The sequence below is a fragment of the Rousettus aegyptiacus genome, unplaced genomic scaffold (genome assembly GCF_014176215.1).
Source record: "Rousettus aegyptiacus isolate mRouAeg1 unplaced genomic scaffold, mRouAeg1.p scaffold_m13_p_11, whole genome shotgun sequence".
Taxonomy (NCBI): Eukaryota; Metazoa; Chordata; class Mammalia; order Chiroptera; family Pteropodidae; genus Rousettus; species Rousettus aegyptiacus.
The window spans coordinates 35,995,541-36,015,919 of record NW_023416286.1 but is presented as its reverse complement, the minus strand read 5'-3'; positions in this window follow the sequence as shown (position 1 = coordinate 36,015,919).

Sequence of the window (20,379 nt, the reverse complement as noted above, 5' to 3'; positions counted from 1 at the left end):
GGGAGGCCGTTGTCATGCGTTACTGTCATTTATTTAACGCAGTGTGTGATCTATGGGGAGGAACCGAGCAAGGCCCTTGTTTGTTCTAAGTGTTCTATGTGTGCCTTTGTTGAAGATGGCTCAGCAAACATTTGTTTACCAAGCATTTGCTTTTCTACTTTCATCTGAATTGCCTTCTTCCTCTTTGAAGTCCCAAACCACAACCCCGCTTGTTCTTTAACTCAAGATGTCATATAAGCCCTGGCTGCCTGATTTGTCCTCCAGCCCCATATTCTTATAGAACCTCTGAACATACATACATAATTAAATTTGGCTATTTTCTCCTATTAATCTGTCTCATGTCAATTTGATTATTAGACCAGCCAGAAGAAGTAAGATGAAAAGGAGGTAAAATTTTCCCCTCTCCAACACCAGCCACCTTGTTTCCTCTTGATTTTAAATAGTATGCTGAACAAGTAACCTTCTGTCCTTTCTGTAGGATTGATTTATCTTGGGAGCAATGACAAAAGCTGCCTCTTTACAAAAGCTGCTCAATCTAATTCTGGGACATTTGAGAGCAAATAGAGCTTCTCTAACTCCTAATATTTTGATACATTTTGGAAAGGGTTGAATACTTTTTATCCTCCAAAAGATGGACCTAAGAGTTAGTCTGTGGGCCAGACTGCCTTACTTTTCCTACAGGAATGATAAATAAATAGTTCATCCCATTTGGTGTAGGCACTTAATGAATTTGTTTGAATGTCATCTCCCCCTCCTCCATTTTTTTTTTTTTTTTTTACTTCCCGAACTGAATACTTCAGTGCAGAGCTATAAAAGAGAAAGGCTTCTGGATTTCTGGCCCAGACTCACTTTACTCTGCTGTATCTGGGCCTATGAATGTCTTCATCATCCAGAGTTCAGAGACATAAAATCGTGAGGTTGGAAGAGATCTGAAGGTCTCCTTGTTTACCACCAATACATGTCAAATGGTCACAGTCTTTGGCCAGACTCATCTGGTGTGGTTCTTATGTTTGAGAAAGGTTGCACCCATGACCATTACTAACGAACCCTGTCTCCTCAGAGAGTCACATTTTTAAGGCCTCTTCCACCAATCTAGAGATTTATAGTTCTATAATCTCTGTACTGGATTCATATTGGGTTATTTTAATATTTTAGAGAGACTAATTTGGTTTGGAAATTTCGGTTCAATTTAGATTTCCTACTTGTGATTTCTATCTGAAAATTACGTACGAAAGCTGAGTCACCCCTCTTGCTCCTGGATCCTGCTGGCTGTTTCCAAGGCCTTTCTCATTATTCAAACCACTGCTCATTTTCATGAACACCAGAAACAACACTTGATGGTTGTGGAAGATTTTCATCCTCAGAGGTCATAAAATGCATCAGAATACTTTCTGCTTATCACCTGCACTAAGGATTTATGGCTGCCCATGTGTTATATTTCTAGCCACTGTGTTCTGAAGGAAAGCATCACTCTGCCTTGAGGTAAAGAAAACTTCTTTATTCATATCGAAGATGATAGCAAATAAAGGGCAAGAATTTTTTTAAATCCCACTTTGGGCATGTTCAGAATGAAAAATCTTATTGAAATAAGACCTTTAAAGTTCTTCTTTTCACTGTTCTTTTGGGAAGATATTTTACAGATGGTACAGACACCCTGAAATGCTGCCTGGTCTGAAATCTTTTATCTGTCGCTTTAGAAGACCAAAGGGTATGACATATGGAAAAGAGAAACCAGACGTGGGAAGGCATGACTAGAGAAAGGGACAGGAATGTAAATTTTATGACTGGTTCTTGCCTCAAAATATTTCTGGTCAGTTTCTATCTATGGAGTGCCACACTTGGGTATAAGATGAAGATTGCATATGGAGTAATTAAGAGCAGATGTGAATTCTTGATAGCAATTTCCAGTCCTTAACCAAAGTCACACTTTTAAAAGAAATGAAGGAGGTGGGTTTTTTATTTGTACATAGTCAGGGTTGGTGTAGATTGAACTGTATCCCCCTCTAAATTTATATATTGAAGTCCTACCCCCAGTATCTCAGAATGTGACTTTATGTGGAAAGTGGATTATTACAAATGCAAATAGTTAAAATAAGGTCATACTGGAATAGAACCAGTCTCTAATCTAACATGACTGATGTCCTAAAAAGGGGAAATTTGGACACAGAGACAAATACATAGAGAGGGGAAATGATATGAAGACATAGGGAGAAGACAACCATCATCAAGGAACATCAAAGATTACCAGGAAACCATCAGAAGCTCGGAGACAAAGATGAAACAGATCCTTCCTTCTGTTAAAAACAAGACAACAGTTTCCAAATGTACGGTAAGCCCCACATCATCAAACTGAGACTTAACTTAATTACAATTTTGGCTTTCCCAGAAATGGAATCTTAAATTAGTCAATCAGAAATCACTTGGTCAATACTAGTTAGGTAATCTGTATGATAGACCCCTGCCATTCCTATAAGGAAAATAAACTTGCAATAACCAACCTACCTTTTTGCCTAGTATAACCTCCTTGTTCCTGTCCCCTTCGGCCTATAAAAGTCTTTCATTTTGTAAGTGCCTTGAAGCTCTTTTCTGTCTGCTAGGTTGGATGCTGCCTGACTCATAAATCATTGAATACAGCCAATAAGATCTTTAAAATCTACTCAGTTGAATTTTGTTTTTTAACACCTCAAAGCCCTTAGAAAGAACCAACCTTATCGACCGACACCTTGATCCCAAACATCTAGCCACCAGAACTGTGAGAAAATAAATTTCTGTTGTTGCAGCCACATAGTTCATGGGTCCTTGTTGTGGCAGCCTGAGCTGACTAACACAGTGATCAAGGTGAAAGCACCCAGTGCTGTACGTTGTCTTGCAAAGAATCATAGAAGCTGTCGTATCTAATGGTGCACTTTATTTTCAAAGTATTTATGGTTAGAAATGTTTCTTAACATTTTGATTTTTATCTTATTGCTCGTATATACTCCTTATGTACATATGTTGATTTTTATGTAACTCATAGTGTCTTTCTCTACTCCTGGCTTATGATGTTTGAGATTCTTAAACTCAACTCTTGAAAATATCTCCAAAGACTTAAGGATCTCGGCATCTCAGTTCTATTACCTTAAAATATCACATCCAGATTCCTTGTGACATACTCCACCTTTGGCCTCCACATCTGTCCACCCTCTATCTCAAAGAGCTCCTTGCATACCTCCATCGTTTTTAAAAGTGTGAGACAAAGGTCATATTTATATTTTGAAATATGCATACATATTCTATAGTAAATTATTGACAAGTTAACAAAACTTTGTCCTCACGATGGAACTTATTCATAATCATTTTTAGCAAGAATGGTATGATTGAATATACTTCATTATCTTAGAATACATTGGTTTAATTCTTGTGGTACGTGATTCTAATTCAGGTTATAGATTCGGTTCCTTTCATCCCTCTCTCTTTTTTTTTCTTTCTTCGATACTTGGCATTATTGCTTATTGAAACTGAAACGATTCCCTCACAAAGATGCACAGAACCAGATGGAATAAGTGCCCCTTTAGATGCTCATTTTCATTCTACTCCACTGATTATGCAAAGATTTTTGCTTAAATTCTGCTGCTAAATTTCATCTTCTCTGATATCAATCAGTTCTTCTTCCTAACTAATCATATTTTTGTGCTTTCAACAAATAGATTAAAAAAGCACTAAAACTCTGTGCAAAAGAATTTTCAACAGTTTTTTTTTTTTATAGTTTCTTTAAGTGCGCAGATATGAGAGCTTTTATAGGTGACACAGATTCCTTTCGGGTAAAAAAAAAAATCACATAAACGTGAAACTGTTTCCAAATATCCACTATCAAATTGTACTTTTCAAAGCATGCATCTCATCAAAAAGCACTTCCTCATAGATTGGCCAACTTCTTTTCAAATCCAATAGGTCAGCTCCAACTTTTAAAATAACTCATCATATGGGCAGGTAAAGGGGCTTACTCAGGGGACGGGGAAAATGTCAGCTCTTCCATTTTCTTCACATTCTCTTGTGTTTGCATTATTACTATCCTCAGTTGACTACATGGGCAATTTCTTGAAGGAACTGTTTTAACCCACTTGTTCATTTGTGAAGATCAATTTAGTTAAATCTAGATAACATGGTTTATAATTTCACTTAACCAGGAATGTGTCTACTGCAATATCTTACAATATCCTGACAGCTCATGGCTAAATGAGGAGCTGTCATCAACCTCCTTGATCAAAGAGTCTCCACTGTTTTTTTAAGATACTGAGAATAGTACAGGGGTCCCATGACTGCATTTGGAGCACAGAGACCAAGTGAGGGTGCCAATTCCAACATGCACATTAGTATTAGTTAAGTTAAATTTCTTCTTTCTTTCTTTCTTTCTTTCTTTCTTTCTTTCTTTCTTTCTTTCTTTCTTTCCGCTAAAACTAAATATAAATGAAAGTTCTAACATTTTCTTCTGCACCCCAGTGGATCAACATCGAACACTCTATTTTGGAGATCACTGATCTAAAACAACATAACAAGATCACAGGACCCAGAGAAATGCAGAAAATTCCTTGTTAAAGAAGGACAATGAAATTTCATAATACTTTTTTATTGGATTCTGCCATATTGCTTACAATAGCTTTGGGAAACACAAGGGTGATATGATTCGCCATTGTCCAGTCAAGGACATTCACAGCAAGGCATCCAGGTCAGGTCCAGGATGTGCCCTACTGGGACCATCTCTGCTATATTACCTCAGGTCACTAAGTGAATCTGTTCCATTTTCATAAAGCTGCACTGTCCTCATGTTGTGGCTCCAGTGAAGTCTCTAAAGATAAGCCAGAATATCTAATAGCAAACAAATTACCAAGTCTATCAGACTCATTTGTTAGGATTTCATTTTGGTCAATTAAAAAATAACTTTCAAAGGCACTCATAAAATCTTTTGCAGGGCTCATATGGTAATGTTCAAGACGTCTCTACTGATTCCTTGACCACAATTAAGCAAAACAAAGAAAACAGAATAAGAATCTCTCTATTTCCCAGAACCCTGAGAATATCACAAATGCTGTTGAGGTGCAATAAATTAGAAACACACACACACACACATACACACACACACACATACACACACACACACTTGCCTCTACATTTGTTCGTTTCTGAGTGATGGGCAAGTGAATAAAAAAATCATTTGGTAAATATATGTGCTAGTGTGAGTGGGTAGTAGTTATCAGTTTTAAATACTTCATGTAATATGAATTGCAAGTTAACAAGGCTCTCAACAAGTGATTTTTTTTTCTTTGAAAAGTGATACCATAGAAGAATATGTGGTCCCAGAATTTCCTGCATCAGTGTCAACCAGTAAGGTCCTTATCCCAGGATTCTGATGTAACAGAGTAGTAACAGAGCTTCCTCACGTGATTCTTATTGCCACTGAAGTTTAAGAACCATTGATCTAGGCTGTGCGTCAATAGGGATAAAGATATCAACCCAACTATGCACACGCTGCAGATCTGCTGTCCCAGAAACAAGGACTTCTTTCTTCTAGATCCATTCACGTCTTTTCATGTCATAACACCTTGGCAGTTATTGCAACAATGAATCTGTTTCTTCCTTCCAGACTCTTGGCTGACATTCTCATCACATGCCACCTGTGTCACTTCCCATTAGGTTCTTTGGAGGAGGCATGGCACTTGTCAAAGACTGACACGTATTGGGGCAGAAACTTGATAGAACAGGCTGAGGCAAGCAAAAATATATATATAATGAACCAAGATACAGCCTTTCCAGAAACCCCTGTCAAACAAAACCAAGTCTGTGAGACAGGACTTTGGGGCCAGCTCGGCCACTGATGGACGTGAAGACCGGCAGATCTGGGGCTGGGATGCGAGAACAATGTGAACAGTGACAGTTGGCCCCGAACCTAGTTTCTTTGACCTAGTTTCCTAAGTGCTCTATAGAACACTGATTCCACCCGATGTTCCGGAAACAAGGGTCTCATGGTTGAAACCCTTTCTTGGACATTCTAAATTCTTTTTTTTTTAACTTTCTATTTTGAAATAATTATAGATTCGCAGGAAGTTACAAAATAGTACACAATAGTTCTATGAATCTTTTGCCCAGATGTCCCCATGGGGACATTTATGTAGCTGTAGCACAGCATCAGCCAGGAAATTGACACTGGGACGCTACTATTAACTGAACTACAGGCCTTATTCAGTTTCCCCCATTTTTTATATGCTTTCATTTATGTGTGTGTATAGAGTTCTATGTAATTTTATCCTGTGTCTAGATTCACATAACCATAACCACAATCAAGATCCAGAACTATTCCATCACCGCGAAGGGCTCCCTTTTGCTCCCCCTTTGTATGCTCACCACCCCCATCTGTCTTCTGGCAACCACTGGTCAGCTCTTTCTATTTATAATTTTGTCATGTCAAGAATGTTATATAAATGGAATCAATACAGCATGTAACCTTTTGAAATCAATTTTTCTCACTTGGCATAATACCCTTAATTTTGGTTCAGGTTGTTGCATGAACTTATTCCCTGATATTTTTGAGTAATTAATATTTCATGGTAAGGATGTACCATAGTTTGTTTAATTATTCACTCACTGAAAGATATTTGGGTTGTTTCCAGTTTCTGACTATGAATAAAGATGTTATGAACATTTGTGGGCAGGTTTTTATTTCAATATAAATTTTCATTTCTCCAAGATAAATGCCAAGAATGTAGTTGCTTGGTATAGTAGTTGCATGTTTAGTTAATAAGAAACTGCCAAGTAAAGCATTTTATGTTCCCACCAGGATCCAGTTTCTCTGCATCTTCACCAACATTATTATTGTTTTTTATTTTTGCTATTCTAACAGGTATGCATTGATAACTCATTGCAATTTTAATTTGCAGTTCCCTAATGGCAAACAATGTTGAATATCTTTTTCATGTGCTTATTATTCATCTGTATTTCCTCTACGGTGAAATATCTGTTTGTGTATTTTGCTCATTTTATAATTGGATTTTTTGTTTTATTACTGTTGAGTTTGAAAGTGCTTTCTGTATTCTAGGTTCTAGTCCTTTGTTAGCTATGTGGTTTGCAAATACTTATTTCCAGGAGTAGGTTATCTTTTTATTGTCTTAATTGGATCTTTCATAGCACAAAAGCTTTTAAATTTTAATGAAGTCCAATTTACTTTTTCTTTTATAGATTGTGCTTCTGGTATCATGTCTAATAACCTTTTACCTGGTCCTTGGCTCTGAAAATTTTCTCTTATGTTTTCTTCCGAAGGTTTTATCATTTTACTTTTACATTTAAATTTGTTTAAATATAATATATAGTCCTAGTTTTACATTTAAATCCATAATCCATTTTGAGTTAATTTTTATATAAAACATGAAATTTAAGTTGAGGTTCACTCTCAATGCTTTTTAACATAAGGCTAAGTTAAAAAGCCTTTTTTAATTTAGGGCTAAAGTTCTATAATCAAAGGCATCTATTTTTAAGTTTAACCGGGGTTCCCCAAACTTGGACATCTATTCATGAAGCAAATATTTATTGGGCACTTTCTGCATTAGGCATGGGGCAGGGCACAGGGAATATAGGCGGAATCTCTGTTCTTTATGAATTGTTTGTTTGTATGCATCTAGTTTGTACAACATTCTCAGAACTGTATTTGTGAAACCTTATGGCAATCCTTCAGGAAATTCTGCTTGAAACAGAGGACAGATTCAGAGATGGAGTCAGATACTAGTGTAAGCAAGGAGAGAAGCAAAACCGAAATGGATACAAAAATCAAAATCGGGCAAAAGCCAGGGTCTGCGTAATGGTTAGGTGGACAGCCAGAGGACAGAAAGAACGATTAGAGAGATTGTTTTATAAACTATATAAATGTCTAACCAAAGTACTATATATTTGAAACTAATAATATAAAATTTAAAAAAGAGTCAATATAGTGGGAATAAAAGGCAAGACGGTAGAGAAAGGAGTGAGGACTCAGGAGCTGGGGAGAGAATGCCAGGGACAAGGCCCATTCTGGTGCATGGCTGCTGTCTGGGCCCGGCCTTCTGCACTTTCGATGATCACAGGTGGCTTTTTCTTTACTTATTTGCCAGGTTCCTCAATGTTAGTGTCTGGCTACAGCCAGCTGTGTTATGTATGTGTGTGCATGTGTAGGTATATGTTTATGTATATATACATACATATATACACATATACAGAAACATGTACGACACACACATAACACACACACATCACATACACATATATCACACACATATATAGCATACATACACACACTTAAAACTTTTTTTTTTAATATAAGAATGTTTCCTAGTCCGTACCATTTTAGTGGTAAAACCTATGGTCACAGCACCCCTCACAACACATTCATCTGGCATTTCCAGATGCCTCACGTCCTCTCTAATCATTGACGAAGCTCTCCACTCCCCACCCCCAAACCCCCCCTCCCCGCCCCCCGGGCATTCCCCATGACTTTAAGAATGACACCTGCACTCTTCCATTCCAGCTCATAGCGGCAACGCCTCACCTGGATGCTGGTGTCAGGGGCGCCGCTCACATTGCTGGCTCTCACTCTGTCCACACTGGGGGTACTGGTACCCCTACTACAGCAGCACCGCCTCCAATGAGTGTAACATTCAGTGTTTTCTCTCTGTTTTTTTTGCCCTTTTCTCTAGGACAGGAGCATTGGTGTCTGCAGCTGGCCTGCAGTGCAATGTCCATTACTCAGTCACCTTGCCCTCTGGCCTGGACTCATGATATAAGGAACAAAGTGTGTCCTCGCTTGTCTTTCAGAGACACATCAGCTCCTCTTGCAAACAGATTTCTTGTGGGTCCCCCTGTCATTTAGAAATGCCCCTTACTTATCTGAATCATAGTTCTGGTTCTGATCACTTACAAAAGAACTGACTGTTCCCAATTTATCGGAAGGTAATTTTGAAAGTAAGTTGGTAAGCCAGTCATTTAGAATTTAGGCCTCGTATCCCATAGCTAAAAATTATACATAATGACAAAGTTCTCAAGCCAGCACTCAAAAGCCTACTTATCTAAAATGTAGCTGAACTGAAATAATAAAGTTATATGCTTAGCGATGTGTTTCCATTGGAATGTTCATCTTGTACCAAATGGGAAGCCAGGAAGGTAGAGAGTGCAATAAATCTTGAACTTAAATCTATCTTGTTGGGATTTTGTGGCCGGGTACCAGTAAACCAGACCCCTGAGGGTGAAGAAATCTTAGATATTGATGCTCACGGAGTCATTTATCAAAACCTAGGGGCTTCCAAAGGAATGTGTAAAATGATAATTTAGTTCTATGGAAGTAGAACCTCGATTTAATACCATCTACCACAGTACTGCAATATCTATCATCCTGCGATGATGTCGAAGACCCTAAATCAAGAAAGGATGACAGCACTCCTGCTGGAGGTGGCACCAGGGTCTGGAGCAAACCCATATGGGCAATAGATGGGCAGAAAGGCAATTGGGCTGGCAGAGGCAGTGTTTTTTTGGCCACCTGGTTTGGGAAGGAGTTTAAATCCATTTCGATTACAACTGCATCATGTTCTCTGTTCCTGACAGATGGCTTTATCTTTTCCATTTGGCCACTCCCCGTTTCTCTGTACAAGGACATCCTTCTCTCACACTGATGAAGAGAACAGGCCATTCATTAATATGAGGAAAAACAATACTAGAGAGATTGTTTTTAAAACCAATCAGATGGCAAAGAGGCTTCTCTGCCCAAGGTGGAAAGTAATGGATTGAGTGCCTACTACTATGTGCTGGTCACTATGCTATGCCTTTTCACCTGAATAGCCTTATCTGTTTTCCTAAAAGTCCTAGGACATGGGCATTATTATCCCAATTTAATTGATAAAAACTGAAGCCTGAGGGGTTACGTTAGACTGAGACCAATAAGTGAGGGGCACTGTAGGGATTTAAACACAACTTCTCACTGCAGAGTGATATTCTTTCCACTACTCAGTACCTCCTTCTGTTGGAATAGAGCATTTCGATATCATTGGCCTAGAAACGAATACCTTTTACTCACTGGTTTTTAACCATTTAAAAAAAATTACTCATAAAGCAAGAATGAACCCATTCTTAGCTATATATTTAATAGAGGGAAGGTGATAGATGTATGCAGTAGATTCGATGTTGAGTAGGCTTAGCTGTATGCTGCTGGTCAGACTGAATGAGAAGGCTGCAGTTTCTAAAGAGCCCTGGCAGACACTGGACTCTTGTGACATTTGGCTCTGTGTGGCGTCCGGCTCAGGGCCCGGAAGAAGGGAAGATTATATGTATTATTTGATAATAGACAAAGGAACAAAAATGTCCTGTGCTGCAGAGGAATTGTTTGAGTTTTTTTTTAGATTACAAAAAAAGGGAGATGTAACATCTACGCTGAGCACCAAAATTAAATCTGACCACAAAATCATACAAAGTTAATACATAGAAAAGAGTGTGTTTTCGGTGAGAAGACACGAAAATCCTATTTCTTTGCAGTTCGGTCTCTTCAGTAACAGCTCCTCCTGGCGCCTGTGCTGTGTTAGAATCTCCCCCTAGTGGAAAGCTGGGACATGCCGGCATCGACGACCCTCTTGTTCAGAACGATAGAAATGTCGCAGGGTTTCTTTCCTTTTTTAAATGTTTCTTTAGTTAGGGCTGAGCAAAAATTGATACTAAAACCAATGAATTTTTATGGAAGCCAGGTAATAGTAGAACTTTTTACCCTCCCTTCCTGAGTATGCTCAGGAAATCGTAATAGAACACACACTCTGGAAAGCATAGATATGTGTGAACGGCCCCACTTGTGTCTGTGCACATATTAGTCTTTCAATCCCTCACCTCCGAGGGGACCCGACAAACAATGCATCCCACGTGTGGTCAGCAAGAGCACAATGTGGACGATTGAATGGAATGGCCTTCTAATACCTGCTAAGACCTGACTCGGTCAGGTAGAATTCCACTTGAGCATCTGTGCTTGCTTTCTGCTTCATGGTTGGCCTTGGTTCACACTCAAAAGGCTGCTGACAGTATGTGTCGAGTGACAGCTTTAGATGACCCACTTCCTATTTTACTAAGATGTGAGCAACCTGAGACAAATATGAGGAAGCCACTTACTTTAAATCACGGCAAAAGGTTGAGCACATGACTGCTACCAGAAAGAATGGGGCGTGTTCTCATCACATCAAACATGGCCAGCTGTGCCATGGAACAACCCTTAATGAGAACTGATTATCTCTCCACTGATATGTTGAAAAGAGGGAGACTGGTCACTCTCCTGGCCAAATAACCAACTCCCTCTTGGAGCTATCTGACTCGCTGTTAACTTGGACCCTTCCAGGACACTGAACATCCTGTACTAACCCAACCTCAAGAAGAGGGAATAAAAGAATGAAGCATACTTTCTAGGCTGAAAACTTTTTCTGTTAGCGACCTCAGTACAGCTAACCTCTTTGAATTTAAAAGCAATGGAACTTTTGATATTAGGAAACAGGAAAATTACCACAGAGGAAAGAGCCTTTGAGAAAAGCTAAAATTTTTCTGGAGAGCATTTATCCCTATCAATGTGCTAGCATCGGTGTGGGGACATATGTAGCAAAAAGTCATCATACAGCAATCAGTAGTATCCAGCTCCCACACACATACAAAAATCCTTCATGGGTCTGTGCAATAATAGTATTAAAAGAAAGAAATAGTGGAAGTTGAGATCAGCATGTTTTAGGAGCTGAATTTTGAGAATTTACTGTTATAGAAGCTGAGTGTTCTGAGTTTAGCACATGAGCTCGGATATGGAGATGACGTTCAGATTGGAGAGACTTGAGAAGAGCACTTAAGAGGCTGGAGATAGAGTAGGACGCGGTAGCCACTAGCCACATGTGGCTATTGAGCACTTCGAAGTGGCTACTCTGAATTGAGATGTGCTGAATTCAAAGATTATCGTATATAAAAATATAATGTAAAAGGTCTCAGTATGCTTTTATATTAAGTACATGGTGAATTGATATTTTAGGTAAGAATATATTATTCAAATTAATTTATCTATTTCCTTTTACTTTTCTAAAAATGGCGTTGTTTTTTAGAGCAGTTGCAGGTTCACAGCAAAGTTGAGCAGACAATACAGAGGGCCCAGCTACTCCGCGCCGACGCACCCGAAGCTTCCCCCACTGTGAACTTCCCTGGCCAGAATAGTACATTCGGTACAACTGATGAACTTACAGTGACATATCCGTATCATCCAAACGTCATATCTTTTTTGCCTCTTGATACGGCTACTCAAAAATTTAAAACTCTATTTGAGGCATAATGTTTCTTTAGGCTAGCATTGTTTTATACCTTTCCTGGTGGCAAATCCAAAACAAAGACCTTTGTACATGTTGGATGATAAGCCTACATGTATAAAAGAATAACTGATCTTAGGGCATTTTAGATCTTAACCGATTAAAAGTTGACCTGTATCCCTTCCTTTTACAGTCAGTTAGGAAAGAAATTCCTCAGAGGAAGACCTTCACATAGTCTATGAGCTGACCGTCTTGTCTCGGACCCAGACTGCCTTTTAACCCATTCTCTGAAATTTGACGATTCAGCAGCAGCTTGCTGTGGCTCCTCAGGCTGAGCCGGGAATCCCCCTGAAAAGAAAAGGAACAGTCTCGAGTGTTTCTGAGGGTCTCTAGCTTCAGGCCCTGTTCCCTCAAAACACCAGTTTCAGTCTCAAATCCCACACAGGTAATGTGTTAGAACTGCTTCCCTCTCATGTCCCTTCAATGGCCTGGTCAGCCTGGGAGAGTCTGAGTGAAGGTAACAGTTGTAGCTGTTATTTCTTTCTTGGCTCCCAAGAAACCACATTGAACACTTATCTTGAAGATATTTCCCCCCTACATCACTTTGTGCTTGGCTGGAGTTATATGGAAGACTTGTGCCGTTAGCAAATTGGCTTTCCACACCTTACAAACCAACTCATGTGCTTACTCTCAGTGCTCACAGAATTTCCAGTCTAATTTCTCAAGTTGGCCAGCATTTCAGGCCATAATTGGCAGGAATCTCTGTCCAAGGCCTGGTGAGAAGGGCCCATTTGTCTAAAAGGATTAAGCAGAGCGCAGTCGGCTAAGGTTCCATGGAGACCGTTTAATGACTCCGGCTCTAATCCCTCACCAGTGTAGGCCTTGTCAGCAGCCACCCACCAGTCGTGACTGAGCTTCTTTATGACTGATGTTGCTAATTGGTGCCGCTCCAAGGATGCCATAGCCCATCTCTTCCCTGTAGTCTTTACTTTCCCTTCACAAACTCCATTTTCATTCCCTGAAGAACGTAAGCCCTCTCTCTCCCTCTCCTCTGCTCATACCCCACCTCCCGCTTCTCTCATTGCACCAGGTGAGCCTCTCAATGGCTCCCTTCTGATCCTATTGGAATTCCAGACAGGAAGTGGAGCTGTATTCACAGGCTCATGTCATCATTTTGGAAGAACTTACCTAAACAGAAGATTCACTTTCATGAAAGAAACTTCTACCAGAATGGGGAAAGCAGAATCAATGTCTGGGTTTGTGAGCAGGCTTTGCCCCGGCTTTTCTATGACTCAGAAAGTCCATTTACCTATGGTTCCACTTTTTGATTCTGATTTAACACTTTTTCAGCTGGTGGTTCTAACACTGACTTTGATCCAAAGACCATGATCAAAAGTCAGTTTCCCCATAATGCCCTTTTGTATTGTTGAGATACTGTAATGATTTCTTTCTTCTACAGTAGAGCTATCTCTCTTGTCAATGAGCTGTCAGTTGAAAAAAAGAAAATCCTAATATATCAATATTTTATTTAGGATTTTTTGTATTAGATTTATTAGTAAAAGTGATCTGTTGTTTTTCTGTCAAGTTTTGCTATCAGTGTTATGCTAACTTTATAAGAACACATTGGAAGCATTTATTTTCCTTACTTTAGAAAAGTTTTTAAAGTATTAGAATGATCTGTTTCTCAAAGATATAAAATAATTCGGTTGCAAAATTATCTAGGCCTGGTGTCTGGACAATTTCTCAATTTCATATGTGATAATCCCTTATGTTTTCACATTTGTTTGCTTAGAGTTGAGCATAGAGTTTTCTTTTAATTTTCTCCATCTTTGTGTTATTCCCCCATTCTCTTTTCTAATTTTACATATTTGTATTTTGTTCCTCACTTTGGGAAGGAGGAAGGATAGTAATAGTTTATTAGTTCATTTAAAAGCATTAGATTTTGGATTCTTTTTTTCTGAATATTTATTTTTTAATTTATTAATTCTAATGTTCATTATTATTTCTTTCTTTTGCTTTCTGTAACTATCTCATGATCTTTTCCAAACTTTTCGAGTTGAACAATTATTGCACTATTTCTATTATTTTTTATTTATTAATACTAAGTGCTCAAGCCTAACAACTTCCTGTAAGCACTGTTTTAATCACATCCTTAGGTTATAAAACATAGATTTTACGTATATTCATAATTGCTATTGTCTCAGTTTTCTGCACAAATGTGCTGTGCTCTCTACTCTGAATATCTACATACTTAAAGTTTTTGGCTTTCTTCTTTTGCAGTGAGCAGGATTGGGGAGGCATGGTCTCAGCACACACAGATGGCTTATCCTAGGATTTCATCTTACGATTCATACATCTCCTGCCTTCTGAAATGACAAACTTTAGAATACCACTATAGACACAGTCCTTTTTCCTATGTTCTCTCCAGGAATTTAAACTTAATTGTTCCAAGTATAGCACTCTTGGTTGGATTCTATGAAATTCTTTCATTTACTTTCAGAGATGTTAGCATTCTGCTTTAGATCTGGAGAGTTGATATTTTATGCATACGTTCAGTCAACATTTATCAAGTGTCAAGTGCTGGTCTGATTGTTGGTATTCCTTGCTCTTGTTACTCTCAGTCAGCTCCAAATATTCTTCACAATGGTTTGGGGTTGTAGATATTATTTTCTATGTATTCCAGAAAGAGAAGAAGACAGTTTTCAGTTTATTTCATCATTTGTTATCAGATGCGTCAATAGTTAATTTGTTGAGAATACTTGAAAAGTTTTTTAGACTCATGGCACTCATAGTAAACTTAAGCTTGATTTCCAAGTTACCACCTTCCAATAGAAAAAATTATCTTGGCTTAAACATTTTAAGCATTAATTGTTATTTCATTTCCTAAATAATATGTATGCTTTATGCCTTTTATCCTCCATTAAGCTAGCAGAGTTTATCGGCCTCATTTATTCTGTTGAAAACATGGGGCAGGGCTGATTCCTACCCTTGTTCAAAAAAAGTGCCCAGACTCTCAGCCCTTTGCAGACCTGACTTTAAATTTGAAAATGTACTAGTTCTTGTTATTGCCTGAGGCTGTCTAAGGGGGCTTGACAACAACAGCTAATGAAAAAGGTCTGGACTGTTTTTCTTTTTTAACCTACAAAAATTGCTTTGGTTAACTATGAGCCTGAGTAAGAGGGACCTTCAGTCTTTGGGCCACGCAGTTCCTATGGCATCCCTGGACGAGACTCACTCCAAAGACAGGGACTCAAAAGGAATCATAAATCACACTGAAAGTTTTACATAAAATCAAGAATAATCATATGGAATTGAGTGCCTCTCAGTCAGATTGTTTGCTTGGGGCCCTCTAATTCATCTTTGTTGATGGGTCTCTCATCCTGGGCTGGATGCTGTGGACTTTCAGAGAGAGCTTGGGGCTTGAGGCTAACTCTGCACTCAGGAAAGCCGAAGGCAGTGTCAGGTGAGTTTATACACACTTTTCAGCCACCTGCCTTATGTTATGATGCTTCAAAATGCCTTCAGGCCAGAGATTCACTTTAAAGCTGGCTCAAGCTTTTGAAATAAAAAATTCTCCTGCAGTAAGAGTTGGCAGACTCTCCTCTGGGGATGTGACAGATGCAAGAACCCTGGCCCTGTCTTCATACAGCTTTGGGTGGTGTAGTGTCTTTGAATTTAGCCTCTATTTCCAGCACTTTCTGAAAGAGAAGAGCGTAGCCAGGATAGCTTCCAAGGCAGATGGCTCTTCTATTTGTTTTTTCAAAAGAGGATGTACAAAATGGAGAAAAAGTGATTATAGAGATGGTGGTAGGGATACATAATCTCTAAAGAACTGTGATTGTGTGGGGTGAGATCTCAAGCACAGGAAAGTCAATAAATGCATGGGTAAGGACTTTGCATAAATTGCTGGAAGATCTAGAACTGACTTTCAGAAAATGCTTCCCTTCTGGACCCAGTTCCCTTAAGAGGCAAGAATCACCCAGTTGGTCAAGGAGGTAGCAGATAGAGATAACAGAATATAAGAAGATATAACTGTACATATTTGTATTATATGTACATATTGAGATGAAAGATGGCATAATGAGCCAAGAAAGTGGCAAGTGTATGGGTAAATCCAAAAAAAAAAAAATGACTATATAAAAACAATGACAATAGAAATGAAATACAGCAACAATAACATATAAATTGGAAAAGGTGTTAGGATTAAAGTGTTCAAAGGTCATTATAATGTAGAGAAGGAAGGAAACTTATTAATTACATTTAGAATTGGTAAGTCAAGTATGCTTGTTAACATTCTAGGATAAGCTCTGGGAGAAGATAATTAGATACATAATTTTCAAAGTAGTAGAAAAAAATGAAAAGAAATCAGTTTAAAAATGGGCAAAAAATTGAAGGAAAGAGATATAGAGAAAGTAAAATAGTTACAAAACAAAATAAGATATAGAGATAAAATATTTCAGTGATTATATTTAAATGAAAATAGATTAAATGCCTCAGCTAAAAGTCAAAGGTGTCAGACTGGATTTAAAATATTTAGTTAAATGCTCTTTACAAGAGACACATCTAAAACATAAGGATCAAAAGGTTCAAAGTATAGAATGGAAGAAGATACAGTAGACAAATCTAAAACATTTCTGTGTTCATGAATTTAGTTTAATTTTCGATTTGGAACTTTTCTAATTCTGCTATTTCTCTTTCTACTTCTTAATTTAGATATTTAACTCATTAATTTTTAGCTTTTTTTCTTTCTTAATATAACTTAAAAGTACAAATTTTTCTTTAAAAAATACTTTAGTTATAGCGTATACATTTTGGGGGACTGAAAGATTTTTTTAAAACTGTATACTACTTGCTTTGAAAAATATTAATGCCATGGGGATAAACTCATAGTAATACATTGTTTAATATAAAAATCAAATTACAAAATATGAACATGATTTCTAAATCTCATAAAAATATAACTGTACATATTTGTATCATAGATGCACAGGAAAAGGGGAAGATAATGCACTAAAATATATGCAGCAGCAACTCAGGGTGGTAGGGTTACAAACGTTTTTAGTTTTTTTTACACCTTCCTATAATTACTTTATACATTTCTATATTTTTATAATGAATGTGGATCATTTTTATAATTAGAAAATAATTACAAAAAACACAACCAATATATACATAATTGGTAGTTTAATAAGAAAAGGTGAGTTAGATGGGAGAAACAGTTGGTTCACGTCATCCCGAATATGCATTATTGGATTTCCTTTAGTGTTCCAACCTTATGGACGTAAGCATACAACTTGGAGATGATGAATATGCCTCCGACAAACTTGCTTTTTTTTAGTAGGTGGCTAAGAGCTAGCCTGTGCTTGGTTTTGTGATCGCGTGTGCCTCCTACTGTGCAACATGCAGTTTCATTCTCCCCTCCCTCAGAAATGAGATGGGATAGAAGATTCAAGGGTCTAGAATAAACATTCAAGATTATGTTTTTAAAAGAGTAACAAAAAATGTTCTGGGAATCTGAATGTTTCACGTGACACATAGACAATTTCTTATGAAATTTACATATTGCTTTTTTACTTTTGAGCTAGATTTGTTCATTCCCTAACTGGGCTTTCTACTTTTAGAGAAGAAAACAAAAATGGCTTTTCTTATGAAATCCCATGAGAATGCTATGATGACTTCCTCTCATTCATCCACTCACTGTTGACTTGGAAGCTATGTCCCCTCATCTTTAGAAGAGAGACTAATGTTGAATTTCTCTGAAGTCCTGAAATGAGAAATGCTGTCTCATTAGAAATGGCGATACACTTAAACTTTCCTTCAGTATGGGTCTAAATCTATCCATTCATCTACCCATCCATCTATCCATCCACCCACCCACGCTTCCATTCACCTATCTGAATATTTGTATAGAAACAATTATGCATCATGCATAGTACCAGGTGCTGCAGTGAAGGAAATAAGATATAATCTTTGCCCTTGAGAACCTCAGGAGCAAACAAAGAGACATAGAGAGAGCTAATTAGAATGCAAGTTTCACTATGTGCTAGTGTTGATCATTTGTATGTGACATGCAGAAGGAGAGATAATATAAGAGCATAAGTCATTTTCTCTGCCTGAAAGTGACTGATAATCTCACTGGGGATATAACATGTAAACCCAAGAAAGAGTTACTTAACAAATTCCAATAATAGTCCCATGAGTGACCTTGGATTTAGAGTTCAAGGAGAACAAGTTAAGAGAAATTCTCTCCCTGGCCCAGAGATGTGCTTTCTCCCAGGCCTTCTGAGGCAACAATGATATATGTCTGAGAAAATGTGCATCTCCTCTGTGTGTGGGCAAGTCTGCTGACACATGTTTTTACAAGCTGTTTTCATCAGTTTCTCACTTGCTCAACTGAAATTCCCAGGCCTCATGAGACGCATTGCTTAACCAGGGTAAAGCTTAGTTCCATGTAGCACTGACAACACTGGCATTTAAAGTAGTAACAACAGCAGGTGGATGCCCAAACTGTCCCAGGAGCCCATTTTCTATACCATCTCATCCAACAGATCTTTCTGCAGTGATGGAAATGCACTAATACTGTAGCCATGAGCCCATGTAGTTAGTGAGTACTAAAAATTTGGCTAGAGAGACTGAAGAATGGAATTTTAAATTTTATTCAATTTTAATAATTTTAACTATTAAATTTTAATAAATGTAATTCAAATTTAAATATCTTAATTTTAATTAATTCAAATTTAAATTATGGCCACTGTATTAGACAGCAGAGTTCTACATCATGAAGCTGAAGGACATGGTAAAGTAAAGAGTTTTTATTAAACTAACAGGTGCCCTGGTAATTCGTAGAATCACTTGGCTACCAAAGTGGGTAAAATGACTTTGGCTTTCAACAGATTGGCCCATGTCACAGAGTTTAGCTTCTCATTTCCTCCCTACCCCCACCTCAAATTGTAATGTAGTGGTTTCCAACAATTTTTTACTCTGGTGGAAGAAAGGACTCATGAGTCCACTTAACCCAGTTTCTACTAGCCCGAATGCTCATCCCCTGTTCCTGACCTTTGCTACTTCAAGATTTTTTGTCAGAATGAAGGGAAAGTTCTAGGCACTTTCGAGCACTTTAATAAAGCCTAGGGTGGGGCCCAAGAACCTGAATTATTAAGAAATATGTCTATATAATTCTGTGCTGCCTAATCTAGAAGCCATGTTCCTTTAAACTAGAAATAGAATCACAGTATAGAACTTATCATAATGGGAATGTTTACTCATATAACATATTTAATGAGCATTTGATATGAGCTAGGTATTAGTATAAGTTAGAGAAATAGCAGTGCACAAGTGTAGAGAGATAAAAATAAGCCATAAAATAAAAGATAATTATAAGTGGAGACTGTTAATTGAATGTAGGAAATCAAACAGTGTAATGAGATTAAAAATGACTAGATTTGGACACTGTTTCAAATTATGTAGTCAGAGAAGTTCTCTATTAGGCATTCTCCCACTGAAGTTCACTCACTGAAGCTGAGACTCGAATGGTGCAGAGTTCATTATGTCAAGGGTAGGGGGAAAGGCATTCCAGATGGAAAGAACAGCATATGCAAAGACCTTGAGACAGAAACAAGCCAGGGCTGTCTGAGGGCTTGTAAGAAAGAGACACCAGTGTAACTGAGCATAGTGAACAAACTAAGAATGGAGGCAAGGAGGACAGAGGTCAGATCGGGTAGGATATTAGATAGCATAGCAAGTGGTTTAAATTTTATTCAGTAACATAATTAGAATCCATTAGCAAGAGTTAAGCAAGGGAGTGGTATGGAAGATTTCCACTCTAAAGAGATTGTTTTGCCTGTTAGGTAGAGAATGCATTATATCAGGGCAAGTGTGGAAACCTTGGGGTCAATGTTCTTGTGGAGGTCTAGGCATGAAATATGACTTGGATTAGGGCTGTAGCACTGAATGTGATGAGACATAATTTGATTCTGGGATATACTTTAAGGTAAAGCCAATAGGACCGGTTGATCGAATGGGGGATACAATTGAAAAAGAGGCATTGAAGAGTCAGAAGTTTTGGACCTGAGAAACTGGG